The sequence below is a fragment of the Octodon degus genome, unplaced genomic scaffold (genome assembly GCF_000260255.1).
Source record: "Octodon degus isolate 3935 unplaced genomic scaffold, OctDeg1.0 scaffold00179, whole genome shotgun sequence".
NCBI lineage: Eukaryota > Metazoa > Chordata > Mammalia > Rodentia > Octodontidae > Octodon > Octodon degus.
In genome coordinates, this window is record NW_004524755.1 from 3,574,341 (window position 1) to 3,598,516 (window position 24,176).

The 24,176-nt window shown below is 45.0% G+C and overlaps 1 pseudogene; it reads right to left on the reverse strand.

Annotated features, from left to right (window-relative positions):
• Positions 1–677: 677 nt before the first annotated feature.
• LOC111813299 lies at positions 678–784 on the reverse strand (annotated as a pseudogene).
• Between the last annotated feature and the right edge of the window lie 23,392 nt (positions 785–24,176).

Below are 24,176 nucleotides of genomic sequence, written 5' to 3' on the forward strand. Positions count from 1 at the left end.
CCTTTCTCTCACTTTTCTTTTTTTTTTTCATATAAGGAGTGACTTGTATTAGCTGTACAAATAACAACTACTGCAAATTAAACTATAATATGATGCTTTTGATAGACCTATGAAAGACAAAATATCAGCCTTCTATTGCTTCAAGATTTCTTCCATGAATATACTTTACTGTGACATTTACATACATGTGCACGTTGTGCTTTAGCAAATATTTATTTTAAATTATTCTTATCTTAGAACAGTGACTGATGAGTATGAGACAACCCTTATAAAACACTATGCGTAATAAGCTTTGTTATATTGATTGTTTAGTGTTTTGAGACAACAACTCTGTAGTGCAGGCTGGCTTTGAACTCACTATATAGTCTAGGCTAGTCTTGAACCCATGGCAAGCCCCCCGTCTCAGTCTCCCTGCAAGGACAAGCAGAAGCACCAAGATGACACCCACGATTTGGAGGCAGATTTACTGAAGTTGATGGGCACTGATCGGGATCCTTCCTAGAATAACAGGCCCCATACTCTGTGGTCTAGGGCTTTTATATGATGCACAAGCGGGAGGCACAGAACAGCCTGGCAGTTCTTGTGATTAGCTAGAATCAGCAGTTATAAGGCTAGATTAGTGATCATCAGCTTAGGCCAGGGGTCTAGCTCAGGGGCACAATGCTTGCCTGGGAAGCATAAGGTCCTGAGTTCAATTCCTGATACCAAAAAAGTGATCATGAGTTTATTAAGCTGATAAGAACAGATACTACCCTTGATCTTAGCCAAAAGGCTGAGAAGTCATTGATCATCAGTTCATGAAGCTTGGTACAACAGTACTATCAGGCCTGTATGTTTTGTTATGCTTTTGTTGTTACAAGGGTCAAGAAAGTAATTACAAAGCCATGAAGCAGTTACAGAGCTTGGCAGTTTCAAAAGAAGAAAGTTTGAAAAAGAACAAGTTCTTTTGTACAGTTCTTCCCTTTCATCCTGAGTGTTAGGCGTACAAATAAGCTTTTTTGTTAGCAGCCTTCGAGTGTGCCTCTGGGGAGCACAGCAGCATCTCATTCTCACTGGAGAAGTTTCTTGAAGACCAGTGGTGGAGTGTGGCCCCTGGACAGCGCAGGCTGCCCTCCAGTTGTGAAGAACCTCGTGTGGTAACGGAAGTAGCAAGTTCTTCCACTTGTGGCTTGGAGGCCACTCAGGCTATTTCACCTCTCTGAGCCACAGCTTCCTCATTTGTGAAAGAGGAATCTGTGTATGCTGTGCAGATTTTTTGGTAAGAACTATATATTTTAATGAATCCAAGATATATTTTTGAGAATACAACACTAATCATGAATAATAAAAACTACTACAAATTAAACTATGATATGACACTTTTGATAGACCTAGACAAGGCAAAATATCAGCCTCCTATTGCTTTGAGATTTCCTTCATGTGTCCTGAAGACCCTGGTAATTTTGCCTGCCTTTGGCTGCCAGCTCTGCGTGCGACAGGCAACCTTGTGCATGCCTCTCAGTAGTAAGATGTGACGCGGCTTCGCTTACTTGTGATGCTGTTCTATCTGCACGTGGAGCTCAGACTGCTGCTTTGTGAAGGCATCACAGAGGGTGGCTGTTCTTCCAGGGTCAAAATTCGCTTCCCTGATAGTACTGTTGCCCTGACCTTTGGCTTTCACAATACATTCTCTTCTCAATGCTAAATTATAGTGTAATATTTCTGAAGCAATTTAAAATAGCAATTAAACTTGGAAGTGATAAAAATGCAAACAATCACAGCCAAATGCATGAACGCAAGACTTCTATATGACCTACAGTGATTACAGGACTTCCTAGATTGTAAAATGTACAACTTAGCAATATCAAAATGTGAAAAAAGGTGTGCCTTAGAGGCCATGAAAAACAGAAAATGAAACAACATATAGGACAGGCTCTGCACCCAACACATGCTCAGCAAGCCTCAAAACTGTCTTCTCTTTTAGTGAAGAATGAGACTGATGAAGACCACGAGAGGACTTGGAAGCCAGACTGACCCCATCATTGGAAAAGCGATAAGATGCTGAATTTAACTCTCATTTTTGATGATAAAATTCATATTTCAGGAGCCACACAACAATCCGGAGGTCTGTTCTGCTACATACGATGGCTGGAAATTACTTGGTAGAGCCTCTCTTCCTGAGAGGCAGGGCTCTTCTCCTACACCCTTGAATCTAGTCCAGGCTCATGACTATTTGACCGAAAGAATGTGGTAAAATGACATCCCCCACCTCCAGGCTTAATGTTTGAGGGTACTCGGAAATGGCCCCTCTTTCTTGGAAGCCAGTAGCCATGCCATGCATGAGCTGAGGGCCTGCAGGCAGAGCCCATGAAGACGGACTTGAGAGCCCTGGTAAGTACCCCGAAGAGTGATGGGTTGTCTTCCGGGACTAGCTTGTCTCCGTCTGACTGAACCGTCTATACTGGCCTATGCGTGTGGATCCTCATCCCCGGATGGCAGCATGTGGGGTGAGAAGCCAAAGTCTCTACTGGGCCTTGCCCAAATTACAAAGTAATGCCCAAACAAGGATTGTTTGAGCTTCTAAAATGTATGACATTCTGTTATAAGTCAGCATGTCAGATGCTCTCAGCATGACTTCTAGAATCCTGGGAACTGAACCTGGAAGCAAATGCAGGCCTGCTGCCTCCAGACCCAGAACCCTGAATCGTGACCCTGCACACTGGGACTTCTGGGGGCAAGCAAAGTTCCTGCGGCTCCACCAGACTAACTCCTTAGCTCCTATGGGCCAGATGCTGAAGGGTGTTCCAGGGGCAATTCTGGTGGACTCAGAATGAAGTACTCGGAAATGGCCCCTCTTTCTTGGAAGCCAGTAGCCATGCCATGCATGGATTGTTGTGTGGCTCCTGAAATATAAATTTTATCATCAAAAATGAGAGTTAAATTCAGCATCTTATCGCTTTTCCAATGATGGGGTCAGTCTGGCTTCCAAGTCCTCTCGTGGTCTTCATCAGTCTCATTCTTCACTAAATGAATGAAATGCAGAATGAAATGCAGAAACAGGCAAGAGGGAAAAGGTTAGAGATGAACACACACACACACACACACACACACACACACACACCACATGCACTTGCAAATGGGGAGTAGAATTCATAAATTAGATCCACATGTACTTGCGATGCTCAAGCATGTTTAGATATCTGATGGTGGCCCCAAAGAGCAACAGTGTAGTAGAGACAACAAGAATTTCTGAGGACTTCCTGGTCTCAGGCATGAATTATCCAGAAAGGTATGGAATACCTTGTTGATGGAATGAAACCTGGGTTAGACTTAGTTGTGTACTTCTGACAGCAAGGCTCCACATGGAGACAAAATTCTGACTGCGCACGATGTTCAGACAGCCACCAAATCTATTTCATGCTACTGCTCACCTTCGATGTCAGAATGTCAAAGTCTTTTGTTTCCACACGGTAACCTATGTGGCGAGGATGTGTTAAAGTAGATGGCAATAGTGTGCGCCCGTGAGAGTGTCATCTTGTCCAAAGAGGTAACAATGCCAAGCATTTAATCTTTAGAGCAACGTGCAGCTAAGGAAGCTTAACGAGACGGATCTCCTTTGTCTCAGAGAAACTCCGAGCATCACTGAAGCAGGAAGCGTGTTACTAGGCGTGACTGCAGGATGCTATCTATCACGGGGATGGCTACTGGAAACTTGGCATTTACTTTTCCTGGGAAATCAGGAGGTGGGGAAGTAATTTACATTCACTTGAGGTTGAATTCAATGCAAGTAACTTGCTTATCTTTTAAAGCCACATTAGTCAGAAAATTATATTAATTCTATGCTGTGACTTGTTGGCTGTTGACAAAGCTCTTGTTTCCCAAAGAAATCAGTAGTGTAGGAGGCAAGCCTATAATACAGGGACATAACAAATTAGACAGATATGTAGGTGGGGTGGAGTGGAGTAGAGTGATGGGTAAAGGTGAGAGCAGAGGCCAGACAGAACCAGCCCTCAGATGGAGGGTTCAATGGGCCCAGCCACTACTACAGCTGTTACATGGTAAGCAAATGGACATTTCTAAAATTTGTAGAAATTTCTAAAAATGTGAGTACAAGTGATGAAGCCAGAGGAAAACTTCTCTATACACAAAAACCCCCTATTTTTCATTTTCATCAGAAGTCAAGTTATAGTTAAATCCCTCTATTTCAAAAACTACAATAATCCAACTGGCAAAAGATAGCACCTGAAGGACAAACCTAGTCTGCTGTATGCTTTGTAAATAAAGTTTATTAGAATCCCACCACATCCATTTGTTTATGTTGTGTGTGGTTGCTTTCAAATCTCAGTGGAAGGGTTGAGAGCTGTTAGAGAGAGCCTATAACTCACAAGTTTCCCAAAATTTACCATCTGGTCTCTACAAAAGACTTTGCTGACCTCTGATAAAATAAATGTAACACTACGGCATCTAACACTGCAAGAAGTCTACACGCTAGTGTGAAAGCTTTGAGAAGTTTATGTATTGCAAGGAAATAGTTATTAGTAAGTGTTTTCTAGTCCACAAAATAGCTGATCCTTTCCTGTTCACTCAGAAGAGGTTCTGTCCAGCAAGTGGGGCGATAAAGACAGCAAGAGCCCTCAGATAGCACTGATTAACAACAGTCAGCAAAGGAGCGAAAAACACCAGAATGAAGGATTAAGCTGCAGCGATCTGTGTCCATTCAGTACAAGGCGACCTAGCATTACAACGGTGACATGAATACTGATAGAACTAAAAAATCTACTTAAGATCTTAAAAGAGTAGGGCCAGCCAAATAGCTCGGCGGATTAAAGTGCCTGCAAGTAGGCCCAGGGCCCAGGGTTTCGATCCCCAGGCCTGCCGTGTCAGCTCCGCCGCCAGGGAGCGCTGATGGCAATTGAGACTGGGTATGGTGGTGTGCACCTGTAATCCCAGCACTTGGAAGGCTGTGAACAGGCAGATCACTACAAATCTGATCTAGTAGTGAGACCTTGAACACCCTGTAGCCCCTTCCATTAAAAAAAAAAAAAAAAAAGGTACGTTTCAGAATTCTGAAACATTTGTCAGTGTTGGAGCTTATTTTTAACATTCCTTAATAAATAAAGTTGGCTATGCACAGACATGGTGCGCAACTTTAGGACATGGTCTACAGGACTTTGCACGTAAAAGATACGCAGGGAAACATTCAATGGCGGCACCACTCGCCGCAATAGTTTTCCCTTGCCACTCCCAGGTCTCAGAATTCACGACTTACACCCTTGTGGCAATTGTCATCCGCTCACTACTGCTCTACTTTGTGTTCTGAGCTGTTCCAAGCACTTTTATTGGATCACGATTCCTAAAACACCGCCTGTCATATGTATCAGCTCATACCAAATGGGCATCGCCACGAGCGAGAGGCTGTGCTTAATTCTGAGGGAGACTGGGAAGCGGGAGGCGGAGTTTTGCTGAGAAGGTGCTCAAGGTACTCAGGAGGGTGAGTAGGAATGTAATTAACAGTGCGCGATGTCAGCGACACCATGCCAAGGTTTATCATATTTCATGTAAGGAGAGTGAGGGGCACCAGTCCAGATACTGGACCTGAAGATGGTGGGACGTTAACAAGGCCCTGCGCAGGAAAAGAGAAAAAGGAGCAGAGAGCATCCAGGGAGATGGCGACGCCTACCGGCCTCCCCAAGCCGCCCGCGGCCCCACTGAGCAGGACAGAGTCGGATGCGCAAGGCTCTGTGGGCGCCTCTGCGGTTCTTGCTTACGTGACTGCAGCTGCTACAGTGTTCCTCACAGATAGGCTCTGCCCTGCTGCTTCGGGCTGCCTTCCCCGTCCGCTCTTTCGGTGGACTCCTCCTAACTAAGAGAACTTTCTGTGCCCTCATGCTTTCCAATCTCCTCGCGGCTCGAGGTGCAAGATGCTCAGGGGCTGGCTCTTCGCGCCCCTGCTGCCCCCACTAGCACATGGCTCGCACGCACGCGCTCACAGCCTGAATGCTGCAACACGCAAGCCGGTCTGTACGCGATAAAACAAGGGAAACAATCACAGGCTTTGTTACGAAGTTGCCCACGCAGCCCGAAATGTTCACACTCAGGTCACTGGGTTATCTCACTGCGAATCAGTCTCAGCCTGATGCCCATGCTCAGCCTGTACTTTATTATTTCAAAAGCTTTTACTTTTAACTCACAATTTTATCTATTTATGAGCCACCCTATATGTCGACACTTGCATATATTATGGAATTATTCAATCCAAAGAATTAACATCTCTCTCACCTGGCATACTTGCCTGTCTTTGTGTGTGTGTGGTGACATTAAAAATCTAGTCTTTGATTTTTGGATGATTTTGAAATATGTTATACATCCTTCTTAATTATAGGCACAGTGTAATAATTCTCAGAAAGTCATTCCTTAAAAGAACCTTTCCTCTGTCTCATTTTGTACACTCACCTTCCTCAGTTCCTCCCACCCCTCTCTCTGGTAACCAGGATTCTGGCTTTCTTTGGAGTGCATTTGATAAGCATGCACACATGCTTCTGTCCACTTACCCCCTGTCTCAGCCCCCACTTCTTTTTTTTTTCCCCCGGAACCAGGGATTGAACTCAGGCCCTTGTGCTTGCCAGGGAAGCACTTACTCTACTGAGCCATCTCCCCCGCCCCTCAGCCCCCACGTCTAAAGTCCTGCTCCTCTCCCCTGCCTTTGTCTGCTCTTCTCCAAATCAGACAGCACTCTGTCCACTTCAGGGGCCAAGAACTCTGTGAGGGCCATTTGCCATTTTCACTGCAGCATGACTCAGGTTCCCGTCTGGATGTGGGCTCCCGGGGGAGAGCCCCGCCCTGCCCCAGCCCATCGGGGGCAGCACAGGTGCTCAACACAGTAAACAGGGGCTCGATGAGCACCCAGTTACTAACTGGATGTGCGGATGTTCTGCTCCACCTAGGTTATAAGTCTAAAGTCCGCATTCTTTTTAAAAAGTTATTAAAGGGAACAAAAATAAAATTTTTAAAACAGGCTACAAGTGGCAAAAATTATGAAAAAGTTCAACATCATTGGTCATGTGAGAAATGCAAATTAAGACAACACTGAGATTCTGTCTCACCCCAGACAGAATGGCTATCATTAAGAAATAAACCAAGGGCTGACCAAATAGCTCAGTGGATTAAAGCGCCTGCAAGCAGGCACAGGGGCTGGGGGTTCAATCCCTGGGCCTGCCGTGCTGGCCCTTTCCCTGGGGGTGTGCTGAGACATTGAGACTGGATGTGGTGGACCCTGAACATCCTGTAGACCCTTCCCTAAAAAAAAAAAAGAAAGAAATCACTTGATAACAAATGCTGGAGAGGCTGTGGGGAAAAAAGAACCCTTCTCCACTGTTGGTGGGAGGGCAGGCTCATACAAACACTGTGGAAATCAGAATGGAGATTGCTCAAAAAAATTAGGATTAGAGGTCCCACATGACCCAGCTATTCCCCTCCTGGGTATTTTTCTAAAAGTATTAGAAGCATCATACCTCAGTGATATATGTGTACCCATGTTGATAGCAGTGTGATTTGTCAGAGCTAAATCTTGAAAGCAACCCAAAAGCCCATCAGCTGAGGAACGGATAAAAAAGATGTGTTTTTTTTACACAAGGGAGGATTATTCAGGTATAAAGAAAGATAAATTCAAAGATTTAATAGGTAAATGGGTGCAATAGAGTCCATACTCATAAGTGAAATAAATCAGACCCGCATGTGGAAACTCTGTATTGTCTCCCGAGTGTAAAAACCTGAAAGAATAGATAAAGTCTGAAAGGTACAACAAAAACTGCGAAAGGGAAAGAATCTGTTCAAAGGGAAGGAACAACTGGGATGGTGACAAAAGGACAAAAGAAATAAGGAAGGGAAAATATATATTTATGTATGTACACAGGATAGCTTGGATAATTGTTTATCTTACTTTATTTTATTTTAAAGAGTAAAGCTTGGATAATTGTACTACAGATTTCTGCTGGTCTGAAGGAACAGTTATTGCTTAATTTTTTTTCTTTTTAATTTCTTATAACTTTTTTGACCAATTTTACATGTTTATATCTGATAATCTGAACAATTAATTTGATGACAACAATATGCAATATAACAATGATTATTGAAGTCCTTTCGTTTTGTTTAGTGAATTCTGTGTCATTTCTAATTATTTTTACTATTATTCTCTTTAAAGAATAAAAAAGTTTTTTAAAAAGGCTAATATGAAAATAAGAATAATATGCTGCGTATTATCTTCATAGCAGTTACTCAGTATATAAGATACAGATATGAAATACTGTCCAAACAATATTAGCACAAATCTTTCTTTTCAATGAACTAAGAGAAAAAAAAATTAAAAAATGAACTAAGAGAAGCCAGTGAAATCTGCATTCTAAGTCAAATATACATACACATTTTGTCAACACCCATGGGTAGACTGAAGACAGCCACAGATTGTTCCACAGGTGAGCAAGAGGTGGGGCCTGCTCCCTCCCTATGGATGCCGTGGTCCCCGACTGCTGTGGCCAGCGGATAATCCTGCATGATGCTAGTCAGGTCCGGCATGCCCTGGAGCAGACTGGCAGCTTTCCTGTGGTCTGCTGACAAGTGCAGGGGCTCTGCTGCAGAGACCATGGGGAAAAGCCCTCAGAACACAGGTCAGCATCTGGATCAGGATGCACCCAGTCACATCCTCCATCCATGCCTGCCACTGCTCCAGAATGCGGGTAGAGAAGTCTAGGGCCAGCCCTGCCCCAACTTGGTGCCACATGGGAACCACAGGCAGAGTCACAGGAAGTGGAAGAGTTGCTCAGTGTCAAAGAAATTATGGTTGTGTTAAGTCACAAAGTTGTAGAAGTAACACATTACACAGACATGCGTAAGTGAAATGACCTACCTCTGGGTTTCCACTCTTTACCTGAAGGGCATCCTGATTAATCCTTTTTAAGCTGTAGCATACACTGAAAATGGCAGTGCATGCCTGGGGGTCTGGGCAAATGGTCAGGGATAGAGATTGGGATGGAGGCTAACTGAAAAATTCCATGTGTAAGGCTGAGAGAATTGGTGTCTCTTTGCACGCATATATGTGCAAGTGAGTACTCTGGTTATGCACTATTGTATACCAGCTTCAGGAGTAGAAATGGCAAATAACATCATGTTCTCTCCAACAGTTCTGCTGGGTTATTACTTTTTATTTTTATTTTACAAAGATATTTATTCGTTATTCTGATCTACATAAATAATCTGGGCATGATTCTCAATTTTATGACTTCTGTGACTGCTCAGTTTGAGAATATAAAATTTGATAGTGTGTAGGAAGGGTTCGTTTCAGTTGTCAGATCCTAGGACCTTAAAAAGTGTCTATTTTTAATAACATCTTACTTCACTTCCAAGAGTGCATTTTTAATCAGTCACTACAGTTTTCTCTGACCATTTTTATCTCCTCACATTCTTAACAGGTCACAGAATGAGTTTCCCATAGAATTATTCTCAAGTAGTGTCCTGCGTTTTTCAATTTCCTTTTGCAAACTCTGGGATCCAACTGGTAGCACTTGTGAGTTAGGAGAGAACACGATGTAGACTTGGGCGTTGGAAGGGCAAGGGACACAGAGTTGACAGTTACTTCATTAATTCCACCATTAAAAACAAAAATGAAATGGAAATCAAATGGCCAAAGGCTTTCCAAAGAGCTACTATCCCATCTTTTGATATGGCTACTTTGTGAGCATTTACTGAGCCATGATACAAATGTGGGCACACAGGAGGAACTAAGGAAGAGTGGGTTGTTCCTGCTGCCTCTGGGTTTAAGAAGCAGGAGGTGAGAGTGTGCCGTGTGTGGTGGGACAGGAGGCCATGGAGACCTCTGGAACTGTCTACATGTGACTTCTAAAACAAAATAATAGGAGGGAATATTTCTCAAGGAAGAACTGGGGTGAAAGGAGTGTCTATCAGAAATTAAAGAAAATAAAGGATCCAAAGATTTTTGTCTCCTCTTTCATGCATTTATCTTCTGGCTCTCTGTAATAATAAACTCAACACTATATTAATTAAAATGATCTCTGCACACAAGTGGTTCTCAATCTGAGGGACGGGGGTGCACATAAAATGTAGGTAACTATACTAGCATGGTGGAGTGCCGCCCGACTGGCAGGCATAATCGGTTGCACCTCCGAGTGGGTAGCAGTTGAGCTGAGGTTGAGAGAGAGTTTGCTCGTACAGCTAGAGGACAGCACTTCTGCAAGAGTGTTGCTGAAGCCAAGCCGTGGAAGAATGAGGCTGCAGAGCTCTTCAGGGGGTGCCAAGAAGGGGACACGCATCTAACAGGCAAGGCTTAGTCATACGATGAGTTCACGGGGTGGGGGGGAGAAACGAGTTTACAGCTTGCATGCAACCTAATCTGGCACGGGGAGCCAGATCGTGAAGAGACACGGATGCCAGACAAGTGAGTTTGGATTTTACAAGCAGGCACCGGGCATCATTTTAAAGCAGAGGGTGTGCCACGATCATAGTTATGGCTTAGGTGTACCACCCAATACCGCTCCTGAGGGAGGGTGAGCAGTGGTTTATCTTACAGCAATTGTCACAGTTGCCCTCTTATGTGTGTTGGAGTGATTATTTGATTACTTTTTCACTAAAGATCAGCACACCATGAAAACAAGGGCAATATCTGGCTTTCGCCTAGCACGGTCTCCTCAGAACTGAGAAGAAGTCCAAGGATGAGCTGGTGAAGGAGCCAAATGACTGCATGTTACTGTGGGCCAGGCAGAGAATGAGGGCCCGAGGCTTTTCAGTGCTGCAGGATGAGGCAAGAGCTTTGGCATCTCAGACCTGGAAATGCTGGCCAACCTTGATTCATGCGTAAGCAGAAAGGGCTGTTCAGGGGCTCCTCTGAGGTTTCTAGGATGGGTCACGAGGGGAGAGGGCAGCTAGCCAATAAGCAGAGAAAAGAGGAGAAGATGGAGTGGCTTTTCTTGAGCAATGGAAATTATAATTAGGTTGGGGCATGTATGTGAGGCGCCCTCAGGACATCTGAGATGAGCTATCACGTGGGCAGGAGGCAGAGTGCTACTGCAGAAGCACTGAAAAGCCAAGGGGACTTAGATTTGGGCTTTGTCATTCACATGTATGTGATCTAGTGGGTCAGCAACTTTTCAGGTTGGATATCTCATTTATAAAGAACTCAATAAGAATCTGCCATAACTAACTCAGGATGATTTTATAATCATCTAAAATTTATAAATGTATGAGACAGGGCTTAAGAAGACTATTCAGCCAAGATATTATTATTATTGTCATCAGAAGCACTAGCGTATCCCTCAGGGAGCGTCAGTTGAGTTAAAGGCAAGGCCACTTGCCCCGTGCAGCCTCTAGAGGAACCCTGACTTCTGGCCAGGAGCCTCGCGGATAGGCATGGCAAGGAGACGCCTGCGTGCACGCCACGCCAAGTCTCGGCTTGCCTGCTGCTGGAGCGACCCACTCCAGGTTACATGGAATCAAGACACTTGAGGACCAGGAGGTGTGCTCTGTTACTGGTGATGAAAAAACAATTTATGCTTAAACAAGTATATTCTCTTGGCAGCCCCTGCAGCCATTCTTCACAGAAAGACAGATCCAAACTTCTTTACATAAGTAAAAACCAAAATAATAGATCGCAGGAAGTAGGGAGAGCGATATTTCTCCAATGGGAAGTTGATCAAGAGATGGAAGGAGGGGGAGAGAGGAACTGATCCACGCAATGCCCGGCACCAACGCCCACAAGGGGTGTATCAGTGAGTGCTGCACACTTGCACTAACAACCGTGCCACCACCGATCTTCTCTTACTTCTAGAGCTGCCATGTTCTTCTTCAGCCACTACCCTAACTTTACCCTACGTATCAGCCCCAGGGACACAATGACTAATTCAGGGCAGGACTGAGTTACCCTGACTACTCCCTGTGCCACGTGGGCTTCTCCTAGAAGACAGGAACTCACAGAGCACTCAGGAGCAGCAAACATCTCCACCCTAAAATGCCCTGCTACTGCTGAGGTTGTGTAAAGGTCTGGTGGATGGGAACAGAAAAGGGTTCTTGATTCAGATATTGATTTCACAAAATCTCACACCTGCCTCGATGCACAGGTAGACTTACTGGAAGCTGGCTTCCGGGAGAGAATGGCTCATGTCCTCGGAATGAGCCTGAAGCAGGGATTCCTTGAGGGATAGAAAAGTTGAGTTTCTGAGGACAATCAATAGGGCTATATCTTTTGCCCGTCTTAAGTTCTTTGATGTGATATAAAAGCAATAATGTGCCCGGGAATGAACTCATAAACTTATTCGTTTTATAGCATAATAAAAGTGCAGCAAGATTGAGTTGGGATTTAGGCAAAGAATTGGGATGGCTATAAGGAGATCTGGGCTTTGTTGCCCACTCATTTACTTTGTCATCTTTTGTAAATCACCAAGTGACTCTTGACCTCAGTCTCTCTACCAGTGAAACAGTGACAGAACACCATGGCCAGGAGGTACCCAGATGAGAGCAGCGATGGTCCAACATGGTGAAGGCTACTGTCCTCGCTGCCTGAGATACATCAAGGCACAGAGCAGTGAGAAAGCACCTTTATGCTCATGGACCTCACATCCCTGAGAAGGACACCAGCCAATCCTGAAGACACACTGGAAATGACCCAGCTGTGTGGCTTGTTGCATGCTGCTAGGGGCTACCTGCAAGGGGAACCAGGAGGGTGGACTCAGTGGGCGAGGGTTAGAGCCCCAGATCTGGCTCAGATCGTGCCTTTCTTCATTTATTGCACCTAATAAATAATGCACAGGGATTATGTGGTTGCCACGACTCAGGGAAGGAGGTGGGGAACAGTACTGAGCAGCAAGGGGGACTATCATCATCCTTATTTTACAACTCCAAAAGCTATGAGCCCAAAATCAAGACTTTCAGACACAAGATAGCATGAGCAGTGAAGGGTAATATTTTAACTTCACAAGAAAAGCAGGATATGATACTGGCTACATGCTTTGCTCAGAGATGTGGCCAGTTATGGGAGCAACAGAGGTGCTTGCTTTAAATTCACACAGGGCAGACATCTGCAGCTAATTATTTTCCTTGAAGACCAGTGGTGGAGTGTGGCCCCTGGACAGCGCAGGCTGCCCTCCAGTTGTGAAGAACCTCGTGTGGTAACGGAAGTAGCAAGTTCTTCCACTTGTGGCTTGGAGGCCACTCAGGTTATTTCACCTCTCTGAGCCACAGCTTCCTCATTTGTGAAAGAGGAATCTGTGTATGTTTTGCAGATTTTTTTGTAAGAACTATGCATTTTAATGAATCCAAGATATAGTTTTGAAAATATAACAATAATCATGAATAATTAAAACTACTACAAATTAAACTATGATATGACACTTTTGATAGACCCAGGCAAGGCAAAATATCAGCCTCCTATTGCTTCGAGATTTCCTTCATGTGTCCTGAAGACCCTGGTAATTTTTCCTGCCTTTGCAGCCAACTATTTTTAATCTTAGGACTTAGAAACATCAGAAAAATAGAAGGGATTTATAAATTTTAAAACAAAGCTTTTTAATTTTATACTGTCTAACAAGCCTCCCAGTGTTGGTGTTTGGGAGAACCAGTCATCTGGACAATCCTAAGAAAAGGCGAAATTGCTTCCTCCGGGTATTCACATTACCGGGTTTGGTTTCTGCTTCTCATGCCTGGAGCAGAGCGCTTGTGGCAGGGGCGTGTACTTCAGTGCAGCACTTGCAAAACTGCTGACCGCAGTGGGAAGCGCGCTAGGCCTTTGATGGAGTGGACTGTTGAGCAAACAGTGTTTCTGGCACTGAAACATTTTGGGTTTGTATCTGTTTTCATCAATCTCCATTCAATGACAATATCATTGCTCACCTGTTACAGATATTTCCCAACTGAGAATTCATGAAAGGGCAGAGGGTTGGAAAAAGTAGTTACTGAAATGACTAAAAGATTTTGCTGCACCCCCGCCCCTTTGTGCTATGTTTAGAGAGGTCATAAAATCACTCATGGGAGCAGCTTTCTTCGTTGGCAAAGAGAAAAGGAGTTCCCTCTTACCTTCTTTTAATTAAATGCTACATGTTACAGGCTCCCCAAAAATATGTGTCACCCATTTGCTCATTACCATATGTGTTGTGTTAGGCAGGCACAGCCATAGAAAATAGGAACCCTCAGCTCCCTCTGATGAGGAGGATGGGTTGGTTGGAAGCTCAATGCAGGTCACTCCATTATGATTTTGGAGAATCTGCTTGTTTCCCAAGTGCTGCTGGGAAAGTTGTGCTGCCAGGGTTCCTGGGGCCCATGGGCTCGCAGAGAGGCTGCAGGAGTGGAGGAGTGGAGGAGTGGGCGTTGTGCCAGGCTAGGGCAGCAGGACTATTATGTTCACTGACTGCTAGCGGGAACAAGGGTTAATGGGCTAGAACCTTTCTGGAGCTCAGTGTTCAGGAATTTAACACAGTCCCCCCAAAGAGCATGTTAAGCGATTTGGGGAAGTTTACTTCAACTCAGCACAATGTCACAAAGGCCTTCCGGTGAGCCAGAAGGTACAAAGGGAGGCTGGGCTGGTCCTGTCCCTAGCTTCAAGGTGTGTCAGGCCAGTGAACATAGGACAGGCCACATGCAGTCAGGGCACACATTGTGGGACCTTCAGCCCTTTAAAACACAGCAGCAGCTCTACAAGGACAGACAACAGAGTGAGGCTCAGAGAAGGGACACAACTTGTCCAGTGTTGCACAGATTTACAGCCAGTGACGCCATCAGAGTGGCTTCGGTCCCCATCAGGAGATCTAGACCCTGACTAACCCAGCCCAACCTCCTGGGCCAAGAAGAGTTATGTGTATGTATTACAGAGACCAAGAGGCCTGCACTGAGAACGCACGGGGCCTGGCACAGTGCAGAAGGCTGGTGTGCACTACCTACTTGAGACTTAGGACCTTATCTAATGTTCACAAACTGTGTAGGAAGCACTCTTGTCTGCATTTCAAGCACAAATAAGATGAAGAATGAGATCGGCATCACTACAAACCATTCTCAAACCTAATAATTCGTACAACCAAGATTCAAATCCTGGCTATTTGGAAAGACTGCTGTTTATGCTACTCTGCTGCCTGGTACAAGCTATTTTTCCTTAGACATATTGGAGCCTCTTACCAAATACCTACTTCAGCAATGAAAATTGTAAGAAGATATGGATCATAACCATGGTAGAAGGTCCAAACCAAAAAGCATCAGAAGGATTCTATCAGGAAGTGAAAGAAGTGATGCTCTGATAGCAAGCTGTGTTGTCACACACCTCTTTTAAGTTTCAACCTTGAAGGTCTTCCTCCCCATGTGTCCACTGTCTACCTGGCCATCTACTCAGCAAAAATTTATGGAGGGTCTCCTATATGCTCTGCAATATGTGAGAAGCTGAGAGACAAAGACCAGCATACTCACAGCCCCTGATCTCTAGAATGTCATCATGGGCAGGGGTTATTGTGAAGGAAAATAATTAGTGTGTGGTAAGAGCTACAGAACAGCTGAGGAAGGAGCCAAGTTCTGCAGGTGCACAGACAGGGAAGGCATGAGGTCCGTATGGGTCGCTGAAAACTTTTTCCACAGAGGACATGTGAGCTGAGGACCAGATATGTGGCAGAACAGTTGGCTTCAGGTGTGTGTGTGTGTGTGTGTGTGTGTGTGTGTGTGTGTCTGCTTGCGTTTCTCACTACAGAACTATGAGGGGGTGAATAAGTAGCACATTCCATAATGTGGAGGAAGAAGTAGAGGAAGACACTGGTCTAGGAATTGGAAGACTCTCCTGGGACTGGCATGACAAGGGCACAATGTGGGCAAGTCCTGCTGCCGATCCAGGCTCACTTTCCTCATTCATTAGACAAGAAGATTATGACTTCCTTCCCACCACTAAGGGTACATCTGAACAAGTGATCGGGCTTGAAAAACATTCTATGAATCTAAACCATTAGGACTGCAAATGAATCTCTCCTTTCCATTCCCCAACTCTTTCTTACCATCCAAGTACAGCTCTCAGTGTAAAGGGAAAGAGAAGTGACCTATGACCTAGGACAGACATGGTATCTAGATTTTAAAAATGTATACTTATCTCCAAGCCTGCAGCATATTTTATTAGTAACCTCCGTGCATTCTTTCTCTCCTTGTTCTCTAACCTCATAGCAAACTCCTAGACGCTCCCTTTCTGCTCGCCAGATGCTCTACCATTGCTTTTGCTCCTATGGCTACACTAACCAAGAGCTGAAACTCTACGACCAGCTCCCGGGACTGCATGAGTTAACTGGAGTTGGGCTCTGACCCTCAGCACCTCAGGATGGACAGTGTTCCGGAAGTGAACTCCCACTCCCCTCTCTGGGTTGCCTCTTCACTGCAGACACTTGCACACAGGTTTCTCATGGGAAGACTTCCGTGAACACAGGCTGACGCGTGGCTTCCCTACGGAGATCAGTGGCTGCCATCCGAAGTTCAGAGCGGAAGCCTGATTATCTGCATTGTTGGCTTTAGATGTTCCAGCTCATTCTAGGAATGACTGATTCCCAAACAAGCCATGGAGGACACTGGTCAGAATTTCTTGGGATGCCACCCAGGACAGTGTGGCTTCTTACAAGCTTCCTCCGCACTCCTGATGTCCACAGTCGGTGGGCACGTGATCTGTATGACTTACAGGCACAGAATGACTGGCCAAGAATGAGAAAGTCTGCTGGATGCTACCACCACAGAACGTTTCACTCAGTCCTGCTTTCCGGAAAGCTGTAAGCTGAATGGCACGAAGAAATCAGTGAAAGAAAGAATGGGCAGGCAGGAGAGGGCCGAGCGAGGACGGAGGAGCAGGAAGGCGCCAGGTGAGCATGGTCCAGGCGAGCCCAGCAGGGATGAGTCCTGATTTATAATGTTAAATGACAACGGTAGCTTTAGGCTTCGTAGGGGAGGGTAAAGGGAAAGCAAGGAGCACAGCTAGGAGGCAGATAATCAGGAATGCATGGTGGGAGGATTCCCTCCCTCTCCGAGTTGTTACGGGAAATAAATGAACAGACAGATGTAGCAAAGGTGGAGACCTGGCAAAAGTTCTACCTCCTTTCCAGACACTTTATTTATTTTAAATGTATTTGGTTGTCGCAGGGTCTTACCACGCAGCTGGGACTCATGGTGATCCTCCTGCTTTCAGCCTCCCTGGCGCTGGGATTACAGGCGTGCACCACTAGGCCTAGACTCTGGCCAACTCAGCCCACCCTGGGAGCAGGGCTGGTGCCACATGTAGTGCCCAGGATCAGCTTCACTCCCTGTGCCGAATGATTGTGCAGACGAGGGCATTCCTACTTATCAGTTGCTTGCCTAGTTGTTATCTATGCAAGAAATAAAAGACTAGTGTTGAAGCAGCTATGCATCTACTGTCCTGTGTGTTGGAGCAATACATACCCTTACATCTAAAGACAGGTCTCTGTCTCAGGACTGGCAGCTGCACTGTGGACATAACTTTTTTAAAAAAGTTTTTTACATTTCTTTCCTTCTTTATTTGGTATGGGGTCTTGCTATATACCTTGGACTTGCAGTGATCCTCCTGTCTCAGCCTCTTCAGCCCTGGTATTATAGGCATGTGTCACCATGCCTGGTTTCAGTGACTGGCACAGCATGCATTAACAGGGATCAAACCCTGGTCCTTGTGCTGGCTAGGCAGGCTCTTAGACCACCAAGCTGTCTTCCCAGCCCTAGACACAGCTTTATTACAGTTAAGGCTATGATCCAGGAGATAAGCAAAGCTCCCATAGGGCATGGAACAGGGAGTCTCGACCATCTTGACGGTATGAAGAATGTCACCCACACTGGGACCTAGAAATTACTCTGCAGTTCACCAAGAGGAGACCGAGGTGAAGGTGTTCCTGTCAGAGAGTGGGCAGGGGCAAAGCAGGGCAAGAGAGCACTCATTGCAAAAGGAAGTGGACAGGTTTGGTGAGGTTTTGGCTAAAGTTGTGGATGCTGCTGGAGGCTCAGTTCTCTGCCAGGCTGGCAGCAGGAGTTTGCTGAGTGGCTCAACCCCTCCCTTCCTGCTTGGAGTGCGGCCCCGTGCGGATGCACATGCTGGGAGTCAGTCCCAGGCAGCCTTGGTCAATCTTGACATGAGCCGTGTCTGTCAACCTCTTAGGATGTTATCCATCCACCTACACTGCATAGGGCTCATGGTGCAGGAAAGTTTGTGCAATGGGTTCACCAGCTTTGGCAGGTCTAACAGAAATGAAGAGCTTCAGCCCAATTCCAGTTTAAGCAGACAATATTGAAACCCTGCCAAGAAGAATCTGAGCAATATTTTGCAAACTTTAATAACAGCTCAGAGAAACCGATCAGAGCATTTGGCTTTGCAGTGCATTATTGCTTAGCTGGACCCATGTAATAGCAGAGAAGAATGAATCTATATATTTTTTTCATTCCCAGAGAATAATATTTTTCTTCCTTCCAAACCGAGAGGAATTTGGTAAGGTCTAAAATGTATTTGTCTTGTTCCTTATTTCAGCTTCTCTATAAATCGCCCATAGGGTTTTGGCACCTACTGTTAAAGCAGTTAGTTTACTGCCTGAAATATCTTCTCCTAGTGGAAATTATATTTCTGGAAACTGTAACTTTCCTTGGTTGAGACTTTAATTTGTAGCTTTGATGTCCTGCATGCCAGGCAGCGACCAAGAGAATTAAGGGCCAAGCTTTTGGATATACCAAGCAGTAGAGGAGGGCTAGGCATTGCAGTATTTCCTTTTGGGACAAGGGAAGCTGACAGCTCCTGGGAGCCATATGGTAGAAAGAGGACAGAGAAGGTTTTGGAACCTGAAATACTGGTAAATTCCACATCTACCATTTTTGGACTGCATAGAAATCTGGGCCTGTTTTCCTCTCCTGAAAAATGTGGACATTCCTGGGCTCAGGTGGACATGGCTTTCAGGAGACTGCCATCCAGTGCCACTTCCTTTCCTCCATCTAAATGCTGAAGGAAGAGACTACATAGCAGCTCTGAGAACTGTCTCCAGGTCAGGCCACGAACTTCTTCCTGCCTGCCCCAAGAATGCGAAAGGTTCACACAGCACACTATGATCTAGGAAAAATAGGTGGGCCAGAGGGTCATGTGTGTTTGGGAATGGTGACACACTTCCCGTGGGGACAGGGCTGTTGGAAGAGCCCAAAGGAGGCCAATGCCACCCACGGCAGCCTTCACAATGCTGGTAGAACCGGTTCCCTCTTAGCAGAGCTGCTCAAATTTGGTTCTCACTCCAGACAAGTGTGACTCTGCTCTCACCTGGGGGAACAGTGTTAGAGGAAAAATGGACAGAGAGCTTTTGATCTTAGAGAAGTGTTTTCTAAGGAAAACAGAACTGTGAAACAGCAGGGGACGAGGTAGGAGAGACTTTTTCTTTGAGGCAGGACTGAGTTTTTTCCCAACTATTTTGGTGAAGAATTTCTACCGGATAGGGAGCACACACCCTTTCCCAGTCACTACTTTCTCTTAGGATCTGACCACTTCACAAAGCCTCCTTGACTATTCTCTGCCCCAAAGATGGCAGTCTACGTCCTGAGGCTGGATTCGTCATGACATTCATTGTTACTATCTGCAAATACACATGTGCTCATGAATGCCCTGTCCCGGGTCCCCATGATGACAAGCCTGTGTTGCAGGTCACTGCTTGTGTCCCAGGCCAGGTTCAGCACTAAGGAAACAGAGTGAACAAAGGCATACACAGGTAATGTAGACTATGTATGGAGATTGTTTTGGGGGGAAGTTAGAATTACAATGAAGTAAACAAAAAATGTAGTTATTGCTATAAAATGAAACATTAAAAATAGATAATTTTTCAGCAGACATAACCATTTATGATTTCTAAATATTTCCAGAAGCAGAATTGATTTCCATCTAAATTTTCTTACATAAGTATCCTCAGAAAGTTCACTGTTTGTCTGATGAACCCCATTTGTCAGTAATCAGAAGGTATTATCCAAATAACACCTGTAAATTCTGTCATCATGTACCTTGAATCTACTCAGTTGTCTCAGATGTATACACCTCAAATTTAGGGTCAGGATGATGTCATTCTCAGCCCATTAAGAAATAACATGCATATGATATAGTCCTTAAGTAGACTTGATTACCACAAATCTATTTTTTAAACATGTCTTCTGGTTTCAATGTTTTGATGAAGGGAGAATCGCTTTTGTCAGGTAATCAAATATAAGCTTCATTATGAAGAGAAATAGATGCTCGCAATGGGGATTGGTGCATCTTCACAGGATGCTTTACGGTGCAGAGCAAAATTAACTTTGGGTTCAGTTGTTGAGGGTCATGTTTGAAGAGTGGATGTGGAATTCAGCAACCAGGACAACCTGGACTGGCAATGAGTGCTGCAGAAGTCCCTGGGAAACAGGCAAATAGACACCCAGAAGCCCGACTCCTTTGGGGTCTACCCCCTTCCTCAGGAGGTATCATGAACTAAGTTTTCCATCTCTCTGTTCCTTCCTTAGTGCTTGGCGTAGCCTGCGCCCAAAGGCTGACGGGACAGCAAGTGTGAACGTTACCCAGGAGCACTCATTCTCAGCTACCAACTGTGCAACAGTACATTCTAAGCTCTTCAAGCCACCCTAAGTGGGACAGCATCATCCTTACCTGCCTGGATTATTGTGTGGTTAAGTAGGGGAATGGAAGTGTCCAGGCACCTAGCCCTTCCTTAATAAAGGTCAGCAGCCACGAACAGCTCTATCTGGGGACTGCTTTATTCCCTGATGCCTCCACCCATTCCACACTGCAACAATCTATTTGTTTCATTAAAATACTGAAGCAGAAAAGCCCCACTGAGCGGCAACGTCTCATATGTTGAGCAAATCCTGGTGAAGATTAGAGAAGTCTGTAGCCGTATGCCTTCAAAGCATTAAAGCAATTATATCCTGCATTATTAAACTCTGTGGTATCCAGTTCAACTTGCTAAATAATAAGGATTAAATATAGCCCAAATAGTAGCACTTTCCCTTATCTGTGACGAGAGGCACTCGACAGTGAGGCTCTCTAGTTAAATTGCCAAGTACAAAGCCTAAATTTAGGATGGGGCGATTCGGAAACAGCTGATTACGAGATCTGAGATTATAGGTGTTCTTGTGAACAGTTGAAGTTGATGAAATAAATATAAAATAGTGGATTATTACATACAATTATGGGAAAAGCCTTGCCTGGGCTGGCTGGAGGTGTGCTGCATTGCTACAAGGAAACATGATTGAAAAGCAATGATAAGTTTTGCTTGCAAGAGGCACTATAAATCATACCCATGTCCCACCAGAAGTCTGGTAGAAGCATAGGACAGTGCATGCTATTAGCAAATGTGACTCCTAATGAAAAGACTGAAACTGCCCCCCATGCTTCATTCAACAAGGACAAAGCCAGACGCTTACAGCACGGAGCCACCAAGGAGACCAGGCATGGGACCCCGGCAATGCAAACAGACAGTTATCGTCTTGTTCTGAACCAGCTCCTGAGATGCTCAGGGTAGAAGGGGACACTGCCTGCACTTTGGCACAAGATGGGGCTCAGGGATTTGCCCCTTTTGAATTGTGTATTTTCACACAATTTCTTGACTTACCTGAGCCAAGGTTTCCTGTAAGTGAAGTGAATTTTGTTTTCAGTTTTGTCTTTTTGGCGGCACTGGGGGTTGAACTCAGGGCCTTCACATGGAATTATATCCTTAGCCAGCCTGTCTGTCTGTCTGTCTGTCTGTCTGTCTTTCTTTCTTTCTTTCTTTCTTTCTTTCTTTCTTTCTTTCTTTCTTTCTTTCATACAGGGTCTTACTACACAGCTCAGACTCATAGTGACCCTGTTTTCAGCCTCCTCAGCGCTGGGATTACAGGAATGGGCCTCCAAGCCCTGTCTTAGTGGCTGGTTCAGTGTGCTTAGAGGTGGAGCTGGTGCAGCAGTATGGTGCTAGGGATTGAACCCCAGTCCCTGTGCTTGCCTAAGTGGGTGCTTATTCTGCAGAACTATCTCACTGGTCCTGCATGTTTTGAGACAGTATCTCACTAAATTCCCCTGGCTAGGCTTGAACTTACCCTTCTCCTACCTCTGCCTCCCTGAGTGCCAGAACTACACACAGCACCACATGCACAGTGCATGTTATCTTCTTCCTCAGGTCAGTGTGAGGCTAGATGCTAAGTGGATACATGGATTATTTCATTCAATCTTCGTAGCAACCTTCCCAAAATGATAGCTGTCACCACGATTACTTTTTGCCTTCGTAGCTTGAAAGTTTTGTGAATTGTGGTGAAACACTGGCCTGTTAGGAGTCCTTGTTTCCTCACATAAGGAAACAAACAAACAAAGGTAGCCAGTGATTGCACCCATCTTACCCGATTGCTGGGAGAAATAAGCAAGCTGCTCAAGTGTACCCACCAGACCTGTGGCTGGCCTTCTGTACACGAGCTGCTGATCTCACCTAGAGAACATGGGAACCACGGGAGGCGTGGGGGAGCACCCCTTCCAGGGCTGTGGTCCTGAGAGCTCTGTCCTATCACATGGATAGTATATGAAGGCCTTGGACTTTCTTCTCTAGGTACCTCTTCTCCATCACAATGCCCCAGTATGGGCCAGGAGGGAGAGAAGAAGGCTGGCCAGCCCTGTGCCCACACCCAGCCATCTCATGGGACCTCGCTTGGGACTTTTGATGTCACTACTCTATAAGGTTGTTCCTTTCCTCTCTCCCTCTGCTTCAATATATGGGGAGGCTTGAAGAATGGAGGTAGAGCAGGCCTTTCTCAAATGCTAAAAGGTCTCAATATCATGCTCTCTACCAAAGTTCACCTGGACTAGAATTTGAGGTGCCTACATTTACAATTGGTCAGAAAAATAGGTAATAAGGCACTAATTGAGACATTAGCAGTGCTAATGAGACAAACTGACCCCAGATTTTAAAATACTGTATCATCTCTTTCTCCACTTATAAAATGGGACAGTGGCAACAAGATCACCAAAAGGTTTTGTGAGAGTCTGCGTTTGCTGAGCTCAACAGAGCTTCATAAACAGTACTTACCTAATCATACTAGTCAGATGGTCCGTACCAGAAAGCTAGTAAGCTGGGATGAGAGAAAGGAAACAAGAAAGAAGGAAGGGGAAAAATATATGCACATACAGAGGAAATCTGGGGTAACTGTACTCTGGTTTGTAATGGTCTATTGAAAGGAATAGTTGATGCTTAATTTTTTTTCTTCTTTTCAATTTTTTTTGGCCAATCTTACATGCTTATATCTGGTACTTTGTGCAGACAACAACATGCGATATCACAACCATTGTTGCGTTCCTATTATCTTGTTTAGTAGAATTCTGTATTGTTTCTAACTTCTCAGTTATTTTTATTTTTATTTTTTTTAAAAAGAAAGCTAGTAAGTTGGCAAGAATTTTCTTTTATTTTAAAATTGTGGATATGTGCATCATAAGACTTGTTATATTAAGTGTGGTAAGCATATTTACAGTGCTGTACACATCAGTTTCTGCTATTCTGTGGGTTAGACCACTGAGACACAGGCTACTGTGGGACTCCCTCAGAGTCACAGCGCTTCCTGGAGCCTGCATGGTCCCCTAGTCAGTTTCCCGGAGTTCAGAAGGCTCTCTTTTTGTGCTGACTCAACTGTTAGAAAGGGTAGTACAGTTGGGGACATAAAATATGTCACTCATTTATTCAAGACATTCATTCCATAAATATTTATTGGGTGTCTACTATGGAAAGGGCACACGTAAGACCTCTGGCAGAGAGAATCTCAGTTCTTTATTGCAATTGACCTATTAATGTTTGACTGGATCTATTTGCTACCTTTAAAAAATGAGGCTGTAGGCTGGCCAAATAGCTCAGCGGATTAAAGTGCCTATAAGCAGGAGCAGGGGCTGGGAGTTCAATCCCTGGGCCTGCTATGCTGGCCTCACTCCTGGGGTGCACTGAGATGGGCATTGAGACTGGGTGTGGTGCCACGCTCCTGTAATCCCAGCTCCTGGGAGGCTGTAAACAGGCGGATAACTATGAGTCTGATCTAGTAGTGAGATTCTGAACACCCTGTAGACTCTTGCCTAATAAACAACAACAACAAAAAATGAGGCTGTGGAGGTTGGGAGAAGTCTGGAAACTTACTCAAGGCCAGAGTTTGTAAATAGTGGAGGTGCATTTCCGTACCAA